Source organism: Cetorhinus maximus, chromosome 9 (genome assembly GCF_964194155.1).
Source record: "Cetorhinus maximus chromosome 9, sCetMax3.hap1.1, whole genome shotgun sequence".
Taxonomy (NCBI): Eukaryota; Metazoa; Chordata; class Chondrichthyes; order Lamniformes; family Cetorhinidae; genus Cetorhinus; species Cetorhinus maximus.
In genome coordinates this window covers 80653294-80665299 of record NC_135887.1, presented here as the reverse complement: position 1 = coordinate 80665299, position 12006 = coordinate 80653294, and the positions used below count along the sequence as shown (strand labels likewise).

The 12006-nt window shown below is 43.7% G+C and overlaps 1 long non-coding RNA gene across 1 annotated transcript in view; it reads right to left on the bottom strand.

Annotated features, from left to right (window-relative positions):
* Nucleotides 1-5531, bottom strand: part of LOC144684754 (uncharacterized) — a 108483-nt gene extending 102952 nt beyond the window's left edge. The window contains exon 1 of the long non-coding RNA XR_013577563.1: nt 5305-5531. This is a non-coding gene — a long non-coding RNA (uncharacterized LOC144684754). The remainder of the gene's footprint in view (nt 1-5304) is intronic.
* Nucleotides 5532-12006: the final 6475 nt, after the last annotated feature.

Below are 12006 nucleotides of genomic sequence, written 5' to 3'. Positions count from 1 at the left end.
TTTCCTGCCTTTTTCCCATAACCCTTCATTCCCTTACTGATTAAAAATCTGCCTATTTCAACCTTGAATATATTTAACAACCCAGCCTCTACAGCCCTCTGCGATAAAGAATTCCACAGTTTCACCACCCTCTGAGAGATGAAATTCCTCCTCATCTCTGTCTTAAATGGGCGACCCCTCACTCTGAGATTATGCTCTCTGATCCTAGACTCTCCAGAAGTGGAAACAGCCTCTCAGCATCCACCCTGTCAAGCTCCCTAAGAATCTTATATGATTCAATAAGGTTGCCTCTCATTATTCTAAACTCCAATGAGTGCAGGCCCAGCCTACTCAACCTCTCCTCATAAGAAAGTCCCTTCATACCCAGAATCAACCTAGTGAACCTTCTCTGGACTGCCTCCAATGCCAGTATAATCTTTCCTTAGATAAGGGGACCAAAACTGTTCACAGTATTCTAGGTGTGGCCTAACTAGTGCCTTGTATAGTTTTAGCAAGACTTCCCTATTTTTATGCTTCATTCCCTTTGAAATAAAGGCTAACATTCTAATTGCCTTCTCTATTACCTGCTGAACTTGTATGTTAGCTTTTTGTGATTCATGCATGAGGACCCCCAAATCCCTCTGTGCTGCAGCTTTCTGCAGTCTTTCTCCATTTAAATAATATTCAGCTCTTCTATTCTTCCTGCCAAAATGCATAACCTCACATTTTCCCACATTATATTCCATTTGCCAAGGTTTTTACCACTCATTTAATCTGTCTATATCCCTCTGTAAACTCTTTCAGCGGGATTTTCCGCACCCACCGCCGCGATCTTCCAGTCCTGACACAAGTCAATGGACTTCTGGTTGAGTCGCCACCTCGCCCGCAGCAGGTCCTGCCCGCAACGGGGCCGGTAAATCCCGGCCTTTGTGTCATCCTCACCACTTGCCTTCTCACCTATTTTTGTGTCATCCGCAAACTTGGTGATAGTACATTCACTTGCCTCATCCAAGTCATTAATATATATTGTAAATAATTGTGGCCCCAGCACTGATCCCTGTGGCACTCCACTTGTATGGGGTGCCATCCTGAAAATGCCCCCCTTATTCCAACTCTCTGTCTTCTATTAGTTAGCCAATCCTCTATCCATGCTAATGTACTACCCCCAACACCATGGGCTCTTATCTTTTTAAGTAGCCTTATGTGCAGTACCTTATTGAACACCTGTTGGAAATCTGAATATATTACATCTACTGGTTCCCCTTTATCTATCCTGCTTGTTTCCTCCTCAAAGAATTCTAATAAATTTGTCAGGCATGATTTCCCCTTCATGAAGCTATGCTGACTCTGCTTGATTATATTATGAATTTCTAAATGCTCTGCTGTTACATCCGTTAAAATAGACTTTAACATTTTCCTAATGAGGAATATAAAGCTAACTGGCCAATAGCTACCTGTTTTTTTGTCTCTCTCTCCCTTTTTGAATAAGGGCGTTACATTTTCCAATCCTCTGGGACTTTTCCAGCATCTAAGGATTCTTGAAAGATTACCACCAGTGCATCCATTATCTCTGTAGCTACTTCCTTTAATATCCTAGGATGCAACCCATCAGGTCCAGGAGACTTATCAGCCTTTAACTCCATCAGTTTATCTAATACTTTTTCACTAGTGATAGCTATTGTGTTTATTTCCTCCACCACCACCACCCACCCCCCACCCCCGCCCCCACTTTTGCCACTTGATTATTTAGTATTTTTGGAATGCTATTAGTGTCTTCTTGTTGTGTCTTCTACTGTGAAGACTGATACAAAGTATTTATTCAATCCCTCTGCCATTTCCTGGTTCCCCATTATTATTTCCCCAGCCTCATTCTTTAAGGGGCCTATGTTCACTTTGGCCTCACTCTTCCTTTTTATATATTTAAAGAAGCTCTTACTGTCCATTTTTATATTACTTGCTAGTTTACCCTCAAAGTTTACTTTCTCCCTCTTTATTGTGTTTTGGTCATCTTTTGTTGGCTTTTAAAACTTTCCCAATCCTCTGGCTTACCACTAGTCTTTGCCACATTGTACATTTTTTCTTTCAATTTGATACTATCCTTAACTTCCTTGGTTAACCATGGTTGGTTTACCCCCTTCCTAGTATCCTTCTTCCTCACTGGGATATAACTTTGTTGTAGGTCATGAATTATTTTCTTAAACGCCTACCATTGTTCAACAGCCTTCTTTTCTGCTAAATGGCCCTCCCAGTCCACTCCAGCCAACTCTGCCCTCAATTCTTTGTAATTACCCTTATTTAAGTTTAGCACAGTTGTTTCTGACCCAAGTTTCTCACTCTCAAACTAGAATGTTCTACCATGTTCTGGTCACTGTTTCCTAGGGGATCTTTTACTCTGAGATCATTTATTAAATCTGCCTCATTACGCATTACCAGACCCAAAATAGCCTGATCCCTGGTTGGATCCACAACATATTGTTCTAGGAAACTGTCCCAAATACACTCTATGAATTCTTGCTTGTGGCTTCCTCTGCCAATTTGATTTTCCCAATCTACATGAAGATTAAATCCACCCATGATTAATGTACTGCCTTTTTTACATTCCCTCATTATCTCCTGATTTATTCTCTGTCCTACAGTATAGCTACATCTAGGGGGCCTATTGACTACTCCCACCAGTGTCTTCTTCCCCTTGTTGTTCCTTACCTCCATCATGGGTTGGCATAAGTGATATGAGGGGCTATGGGAGGTGGGTGAGAGGCATGAGGTTGCATAGTTTGACATGGATGAGGCACTGGAGGGTGTGTGAGGGGGTGTTTTTGTTTTAATCTTTTTAAATTTAATTTAACACAGTGCCAGAGCACAGAGGCAAGCCTTTCACCCATCCTGCCTCCACAACAGCAGCCTCTACACTCATTCTGGGAGCAGCAGGTCCAACTTCTAAATCAGCCCACCCCATCGCAAAACAAAAACCCTGACCCAGGAGCGAAAATCTGGGCCATTGTCTCAGTGTCCACCCTGTCAAGCGGCTTCAGAGTTTTGTATATTTCAATGAGATCACCTCTCATTCTTCTGAATTCTGGGGATTATAGACTCAATATACTCAACTTCTCATTCCAGAAACCAATCTCGTGAACATATGCCATATTTACCTCCAATGCAGGTATATTCGCAGTTATAAAAAAGTTTGCATGATTTGCGGTTACTCCTTTAATGCACCCGTGATCACCCTCTCCCCATTAGTACTGCAACAAAGCGCCGGTGCACAGAGGCAGGCCTTCCGCCTCACATACCTCGGCACCCAGCAGTGTCCGCACTTGTTCTGGGGGCAGCGGGCCTGACTTCTAATCCAGCCTGCCTCCCTGGAACAAAAATCCCAGCTGTGTGTGGCCATTTTTAAAGGGAATCCTCCTGTCTCTCACACCAGACCCAGGAGCAAAAAATCTAGGCCTGAGTGCATTTAAACTTTGTTGCTATTTGAATTCAACTCTTGGTTCCTGTGAAGTATCTAAGAACTGCCTGCAGAGCCTTAGTGAAAAGTACAAGTGAATTGAACATGGTCATTGCCTTTCAGTTTGGGGATCTTGCTTGTCATTCATGAGCAGATGTATTTTTATTCAAAACCTAGGACTTATCTGGAGCCTATGTTCACCATTGCACAATATTATTTTCTTAATAGCCAATGAAATAATTCTGAAGTGTAGTCACTGTTGTAATATTGGAAATGTGGCAGTCACTTTGCACACAGCAAAGAAGTAAGTGACTGTATCAATTGTTTTAGATGTAGGTTGAAGACTAAATGTTGCTCAGGACACCAGGCAGAATCTCACCTGCCTTTCTTCAAAAACTGCCATAGGATCTTTTACACTTCCTTGACAGGGCAGAAGGGTCGTTGGTTTATCATCTTATCCAAAAGACGGCACCTCTGACAGTGCAGCAGTCCCTCAGTACTGCATTGGAGTGTCAGCCTAGATCACACGTTCAAGCCTCTGAGGTGGAACTAGAGTCCACAACCTTCTGACTTCAAAGCAAGAGTGCTATAAACTGAGCTATAGCTGGCTGGGAAGCCACATGATTGCTGTAATGTTTAAGAGTGTGAAACCAGGGAAAGGAGAAATGTGGAGAATCATGAAATTTTAAAAATGCTATATACAAATGTCAAATGATTTAACAATGCTGGGCATTGGCTAAGGACCAAAAGGTGGCAGGATGGCTGAGAATAGGAATGCTGTTCTGTATCTGTATATGTCACCCAATACAGGAACAGGGACTGACACCCAAGTTGGAGTCAAGGACATGAATATGCCTATTTTTCTGGCAGCATGGAACCAGTGGTATACTTAGTCCATGGTGCTCTATTCATGTGCAGTAGCTTGTGTGCAGCTTTCAATTCCCAATATGTGCTTCTACCAAGCATAAACTCAGAAAATTACCCCTATGATGAGGTGTGCTTAATTCTAATCAAAATATATTTCACATATGTGCACTAGGGTGAATTCTTTGATTGCATGTTCCCAGGGAGAGTAGTTTGGAAAAATATGAAGGCTATCCTATTTTAGCCCCAGCTCTGATCCATACTCTATTTCAGCGTGGCTTTCCCAATGGGAGTGCAGAATATTACCCTGACTGTGTTTAATCCTCATTCACATTTTATCCCAAACGCTATTACAGTGGAAAATCTGGGCCAAAAAGCCTACTTCAAAAATGTTTAAATGCACCAGAGTATTCAAAATTGAAATTTTCTGGGAGCTGTTACAGAAAATAAATCATGTCAATGATGTACTTCTCTATTGTTATATGAATGATCAAAAAGTATTTAAACCCACATATATCCAGCATGGCACCCCTGCATCTATACTGATGACTTTGATACTAGTCATTTCTATTCAGATTTATTGCGCCTCAAAACTGATGGACAAGTTTCCCCACACCAACTATCACCTTATAATTAAGAGGACAGACAGATGATCCGTTCTCAGGCCTCTGTTCCCAACCACCTCTGCCAACAGGTGCAGAATATTTGTCTAGATAAACACACCCAGTGATATTCCTTCCCTGTGGGAAAATGCCTAGCTTTCATTTGGCATCACCCCAATTATACAGCTTAAACCATGTGGGAAATCACAAGCCCAAAGCTGACTCCTACATGGCAGAGGACTGAACCTTAACAAACTGACTACACATCACCTCAGTACTTTTTATCATCTTTATTCACATTATCAAAGATGATACCGGCAGAATTAGCCAGGAGTATACGTGTCTACCAGTGTAGCTCAATTAACATCCATGGGTTGAATTTTTTAATATTTTCACTGACCAACAACTCACCGATAGAAGTTCAGCTCCTGCACATCACCCATGACAAAACAAATTTAAAATGAACCAGATCAATTACTGCACGGAAAAGAAAAAGACAATAAAGTTAGCTTAAATCCTTTAAAGTGATTTGACTTTTAAAAGAATACTGAGATGTTTTTACAAAGGAAATATCACATATACTGAAGGTTAGAAAGGGAGATAATTGCCCACTTTAGGATTTGATTTCCTTCCTTAACACTGACACATTCACTTAAAAAATATTCTTCTTTGCGTGACTAATTTTATTTTTAAACAGAATATCAATTACATTAAAATAGCACAAAAGTACTTTTTAAGCCAAGGTTTTGACCAGCCGACAAGCAAAGGAAAACAAGCCCCTAAAGTTTCCCAATCATCTTTTTTTCCGTTTTTCTTTATTTAAAATTGCTTGTTAGAGACAGTTTGGAAACAGAACTTCCTCTGATAGGACACCACGAAGGTATTGGCATTGTTAACAGGAGAACACTTGGGCAGAGAACAGTGGTCAATACTCCTCACTAATGACCAGTGGGACTTCTCCACAGAATGTCTTCTGTTAATAAGAAATTTTAAAACATAAAACACTAACAAAGTGCCTTGTAAAGCATCAATAAGTCTCCAGATAGCTCCCATTACAAACACTGGGATAATGTGACAAACGAGTTGGGATACTTTCCCTTTAATGAAACATCAATAACATTCTTTCTGCTGAGAACTTTACTGTAAAACCAGACTATGGTATATTGTTTAAGGTCAAATCACAGGTCAGAATACAATTAGGTTTTAGTGTCCAGTACTGTATTCTAGATAGGATATAAGCCTCCTACAGTATTCAACAGCTGTTTCCCATTTAGCATGCTCTTAATTTTACAGTAGTGCTATACATGAACTAGTCATACTCTCTGAAGATTACAAGTCACACTACTTTGCTTTGATCATTCTGTGGCATAAAAAGTTTGCACATTATTGCCGGCACTTTACTAAGAACAAGAACCACTTGTAAATAATGATAATTTTTAGTGAGAACAGTGGGTGGCCATTACTGCCATGTGGTATGATATCAAATGCTGGTGACACTTGCGCTCAGACTTGCAAAGTAGCGATTTCAGCAGTGCAAGGCTGTATCAAGAAACTGGGATTAATTGTCCAAGTAACTGAAATACTATCTATATTACAATTTTCCCTTTTAAATATGCTATATGAAAAAGACCTTTGTTCTGAACAAAAATTCAATAGTCTAAGGCTAACTGATAGACTCGGGTCTTGGGCCTAGTTTTTTCCCTGTGTGCAGACTTACTATCAGATAAGTGTGTCAATACTGCACTGATGTGATCCTATCATGACTTCATCCAATTTTATTCACTCAAATTCATTTTGATGTTGTCAGTAAATTTCCTGCAGTTGAGCAGAGAAAAATTGTAACATTGCTTTTGATTGGTGACGGATTAACACGAGGGCCTGGATTTTCGCAACAATGGAGAGCTTCTCTGTTGTTGCAAAAATGGCAGAGCAGACGGATATCCAGAAGTCCCCCCCACCCCTTGCCCTGAGCATAGCACCTACCATTTTCACAGGGGTGGGAATGGGGCTCGGTCACATTTCATGCATTCACATTTCGCGGAGGCAGCTGTCCATTTAAATCAGCAGCTGCCTCCACTCATGTCTGATTGTGGTGACCTAGGTGTGTGAAACATGAGGTGTACAGATTAGACTTGGTAGGAGCTGGTCTGAATTTTGTGGATATGTTTGGATAGCCAGGGTACCCTTTTGGAGAGGTGCAGGGACCCCATTGCAATTTGATTATAAATATATTTTTATTTATATTATCTGTCAACGCCCATTCCCTGCCAGTGACAGAAAAGTTAACCATCACTCTCAATTTTTATGCCTCAGGATCTTTCCAGGACTCAGCAGGAGCCATAAAGGCTCCAACTCAGCATTTGGACACCTTCATCAACCAAAAGTCCTTCAACTCAATTAATGCGCAGGTGGTTTGCAACCACAAGTTTTTCCTTCAAGTCTATGCAAGGCTCCCTGGTAGCCACCACAACTCCTTCATTTTGAAGGGTTCTCAACTCCGTCAGCTATTTCAGCCACCTTCACAGAGCTGTAGTTGGTTTCTAAGGAACAGCAGCCATATCATCACAAGGAGTATAATTAAGAAGGTCATTGCATTGACATTCTAAGAACATGCTTCAGGTGCCTCAGCCCTCAGGTGGAGATCTGCAATATGCCCCAGCAAGGGTATCCAGTATAGTAGTGGTGTATTGCAGGCTGTATAATATTGCACAGTGCAGAGGCTTACAACTAGAAGACAATGATATCATGGTTAGAGCTCCAAACTCTGAGAAAGAGGATGATGAGGAAGATGTGGAAGACGAGGACGAAGCCCCTGTACATTCTGATGATTCTGAAATGGAGAAGGATGAGGAGGCCACCAATGGCAGAGCAGCTGGAGGCATGCCCAAGTAGCCAGGACTGATTCAGCGCAGCAGGACCTCATCGCCAGATGGTTCCTTGTGAAAAATAGGTTCACATAGAGTGCTCCGATATCACACTTACCATCAGCCAATCCCTGATGAGCAACTTCCAACTGGTCAAGTGACAGGCAATGCAGGCAATGTCCATCTCCTACAAGAGAGAATCTAACCATCACCCCTTGATATTCAATGGCATTACCATCGTTGAATCCCCCACTATCAACATCCTGGGGGTTACCAATGACCAAAACTGAACTAGACTAGCCATATAAATACTGCAGCTACAAGAGCAGGTCTAGGGCAGAGGCTAGGAATTCTGTGGCAAGTAACTCGCCTCCTGGCACCCCAAACCCTATCCAACATCTACAAGGCACAAGTCAGGAGTGTGATGGAATGCTCTCCACTTGCCTGGGTGAGTGCAGCTCCAACAAAACTCAAGGAGCTTGACACCATCCAGGACAAAGCAGCCCACTTGATTGGCACCCCATCCACAAACATTCACTCCCTTCACCACCGACGCACAGTAGCAGCAGTGTGTGCCATCTACAAGATGCACTGCAGGAACTCCTTAGACAGCACCTTCCAAACCCATGACCACTACCATCTGGAAGGACAAGGACAGCAGCCACATGGGAACACCACCACCTGAAAGTTCCCCTCCAAGCTTCTCACCATCCTGACTTGGAAATATATCACCATTCCTTCACTGTCACTAGGTCAAAACCCTAGAATTCCCACCCTAACAGCACTGTGGGTGTATCTACACCACATGGACTGCAAAAGTTCAAGAAGGCAGCTCACCACCACTTTCTCAAGTGCAATTAAGGATGGGCAATAAATGCTGGCCTACCCAGCGACACTCACATCCCATGAATGTATAAAAAAAACCCTTTTACATTGAGTCCACAGTTACTCAGGGGACTGCCCATCCCCAACAAGGGAGAAAAACAGCATTAAAGAGTTTTGATTCAGTTACATTAAAATGGCAGTATCCCTCATCATCATAACCATTGGCCTCCAGATATTGATAAGAAATCCTTCACAAACTGCCCCCTCACATGAAGGCCAGTGCCTGTAAATGCGGTGCCAAAGCTGCCATCCTGTGCATACTCAAACCAAGCCCACAATGCTGAGAGTGACTTTATGGGCAGAATCTTCTGCCTGTCGGGCGGGCCAGTCAGAAGCAGGCACAGGCGGGCACGGAGCTGATAGCCGCCTGCAATCGGCTGCGTGCCACCATTTTACATGGGCAGGCCAATTAAGGCCTGCCTAGCATGATGTGTGCCCAATAGCGCTCAGTGCTTCCTGTGCAGGCGGGGGGAGGAGGGAGTCAGGGCCTGCACTTTTTCGCACATGCGCACAAAAGAGCACAGACATCTCCCTGAACTACCTCAGGGAGATTAAGTTCAAAATGAAACTTTAAAATAAAGAAAGTTAAAAATCATTTACACATGTCCCCTCATGAGACAGCGTCACATGAGCTGGGACATGTTTATGAAATGTTCGAAAAATATTTATTAATTTAATAAACCCTTCATGAAACCTCACCCCGCTCATGGATGAGGTTTCATGAAAAATGCAAAGGCCGCTTGGGCTCTTCGCCTGCCGCCAACCTTAATGTTGGACGGGCAGCCCTGTCAATTTGGTTTATTGATGGCCTTAACAGGCCTTTGACAGTTCAGCGGGCACGCAGCCGACGCCAGTATGTGCCCGCCGTACGAAAGATCGGAATGGCACGCGGTGATGTCGAGACGCACACCCGATGTCACCACGCGTAATTTTACGTGTCGGCGTGCGAGGCCCGCCCCCGCACGCCGAAGAGAAAATTCAGCCCCATGACTTAAGACTTCACACCCAATACATGCTGATAGGATTGTATGTGCCAATATAAATGCAGATAAGGCATATTGTGCAGAATGAGCCCACAGCTATGCAACATCAGCTCCTCAAAAGAACTTGCGCACTATCCACACTGACCAATGGTCCAGTTTGTGGAGTGGGTACCACATGCAACATTCTAAGGTTTCCATAAACCTCTGCTTCCTGCACAAAACATATCCTCTGCCACTTGTCAAAGTAGTGGGGACAACAGACGACCAATCTTCCCTGGAGTATACATGGCCTCTCGACCTGCGATGCCTACACCTAGGCCAATGTGTAACACTGCAGTACAGAAGAATTCCTTGCATCCAGCGTTCATGCTTGAAATGCACCTGCTGCCCAGCATCTGTTCATGGAGTCTGATTATTGAGCCTCCCTGAAAGTCAAACTTGGATGGACAGTGAAAGATACAAGGAGCATCTCAGTGCTTGAGCCTTTAAACACTGGATTCTTATCTCATTAGACTAGAGAAGGGAGAAGCCTTCCAATGCCTCACAAATCTGACCATGCGCTTGCTCCTGATGACCCCAATGTGAGATGGAACTCAGTATGTGCCTTCATTACCATTGGAAATTAACCAAAACTCCTTCGACAGCACCTTCCAAACCCATGACCACTACTATCTAGGACAAGGGCAGCAGACAGATGGAAACTCCACCACCTGGAAGTTCCCTTCCAAGCCACTCACCACCCTGACTTGGAAATATATCGCCGTTCCTTCACTGTCGCTGGGTCAAAATCCTGGAACTCCCTTACTAACAGCACTGTGGGTGTACCTACACCACATGGACTCCAGCAGTTCAAGAAGGCAGCTCACCACCACCTTCTCAAGGGCAATTAGGGATGGGCAATAAAATGCTGGCTGAGCCAGCGAAGCCCACATCCCATGAATGAATAATTTTTTAAAACAGTAACATTCTTATTGAGTTCTGTAATGTACAAAGACACACCAAAACATCCACAAGTGTATGTACATATATTCAAAACTTGCTCAGATGCAATACTTACAAATTGAAAAGTGTAACCATGGTGAACCCATTAGTGCTCTAGGCAAGGCGGCGGTCTGTGTTCACACACGCTCCTACAAAGTGCCCCATGTTGCCTCAGAGGAGGTGCAGGCAGGCTGCGCTTCCCGGCCTGTATGGCAATAAGGAGCATGGTGGCCAAGCCTCATCGCAAGGCATCCATTGGGGACCTCCTTCAGACTGCAGCCTCTGCATCTTCCATGCAATCGCAGAAGGTGCAACACCTGCCCCTTAACCTCCCCACTCCTCACCTTCCAAGGGCCCAAACACTCCTTTCAGGTGAAGCAGTGCTTCACTTGCACCTCCTTCAATTTGGCCTACTGCATACGCTGCTCCCAATGCGGTCTCCACTACATTGGGGAGACCAAACGTAGACTGGGTGAGTGCTTTGCAGAACACCTTTGGTCTGTCCGCAAGCAGGACCCAGACCTTCCTGTCGCTTGCCATTTCAGCACAGCACCCTGCTCGCATGGCCACATGTCCGTCCTTGGCCTGCTGCAATGTTCCAGTGAAGCTCAACACAAACTGGAGGAACAGCACCTCATCTTCCGATGAGGCACTTTACAGCCTTCCAGACTTTGACATTGAGTTCAACAACACCAGACCATGAGCTCTCTCCTCCATCTTCACGCTTTTTTAAATCCCCTTTTTCAAATTTAGTTTTTACCTACTTATTTTTATTTTTATTCATTTATTCATTGTTTTATCCCCCTTTTTTTTATCCCTTTTTCTAATCTTTTTCCCTAACCACCGCCCCCATCCCACCCCCCAAAAGGGCCACCTGTCACTTGTTCTATGTTGTTCTTTCACTGAGTGCTGACCCTTGTTCTGCCATTCACACATTCTGTTTTCTTACCTTTATGCCACTATCAGCACCTTCTTTAGCCCTTACCACTACCATTAACACTCCCTTTGTCTTGTGTCCATGACATGTTTGTCAATCTCCCCTTAGCCCCCACCTATCGCTGACCTTCTATCCAGCTTCACCTGCTCCACCCTCCTTAAACAGTATAAATTCCATCACTTTCTACTTCCCTTTAGCTCTGAAGAATCATACAGGCCTGAAATGTTAACTCAGTTTCTCTCTCCACAGGTGCCATCAGAGTTTTTCCAGCAGTTTCTGTTTTTATTTCAGATTTCCAGCATCTGCAGTATTTTTCTTTTATCTTAGTGCAGCTGTCCTGTTCTGGGTATGCTGCTCTTCATGTATCCCATGGATGTCAGCACTCATAATCTGAAAAGGCTGATCCGGGCTACTGAAGGAGGCTTGCACCCTTTCCTGGACGAAGACCCACTCTTGAATCTGC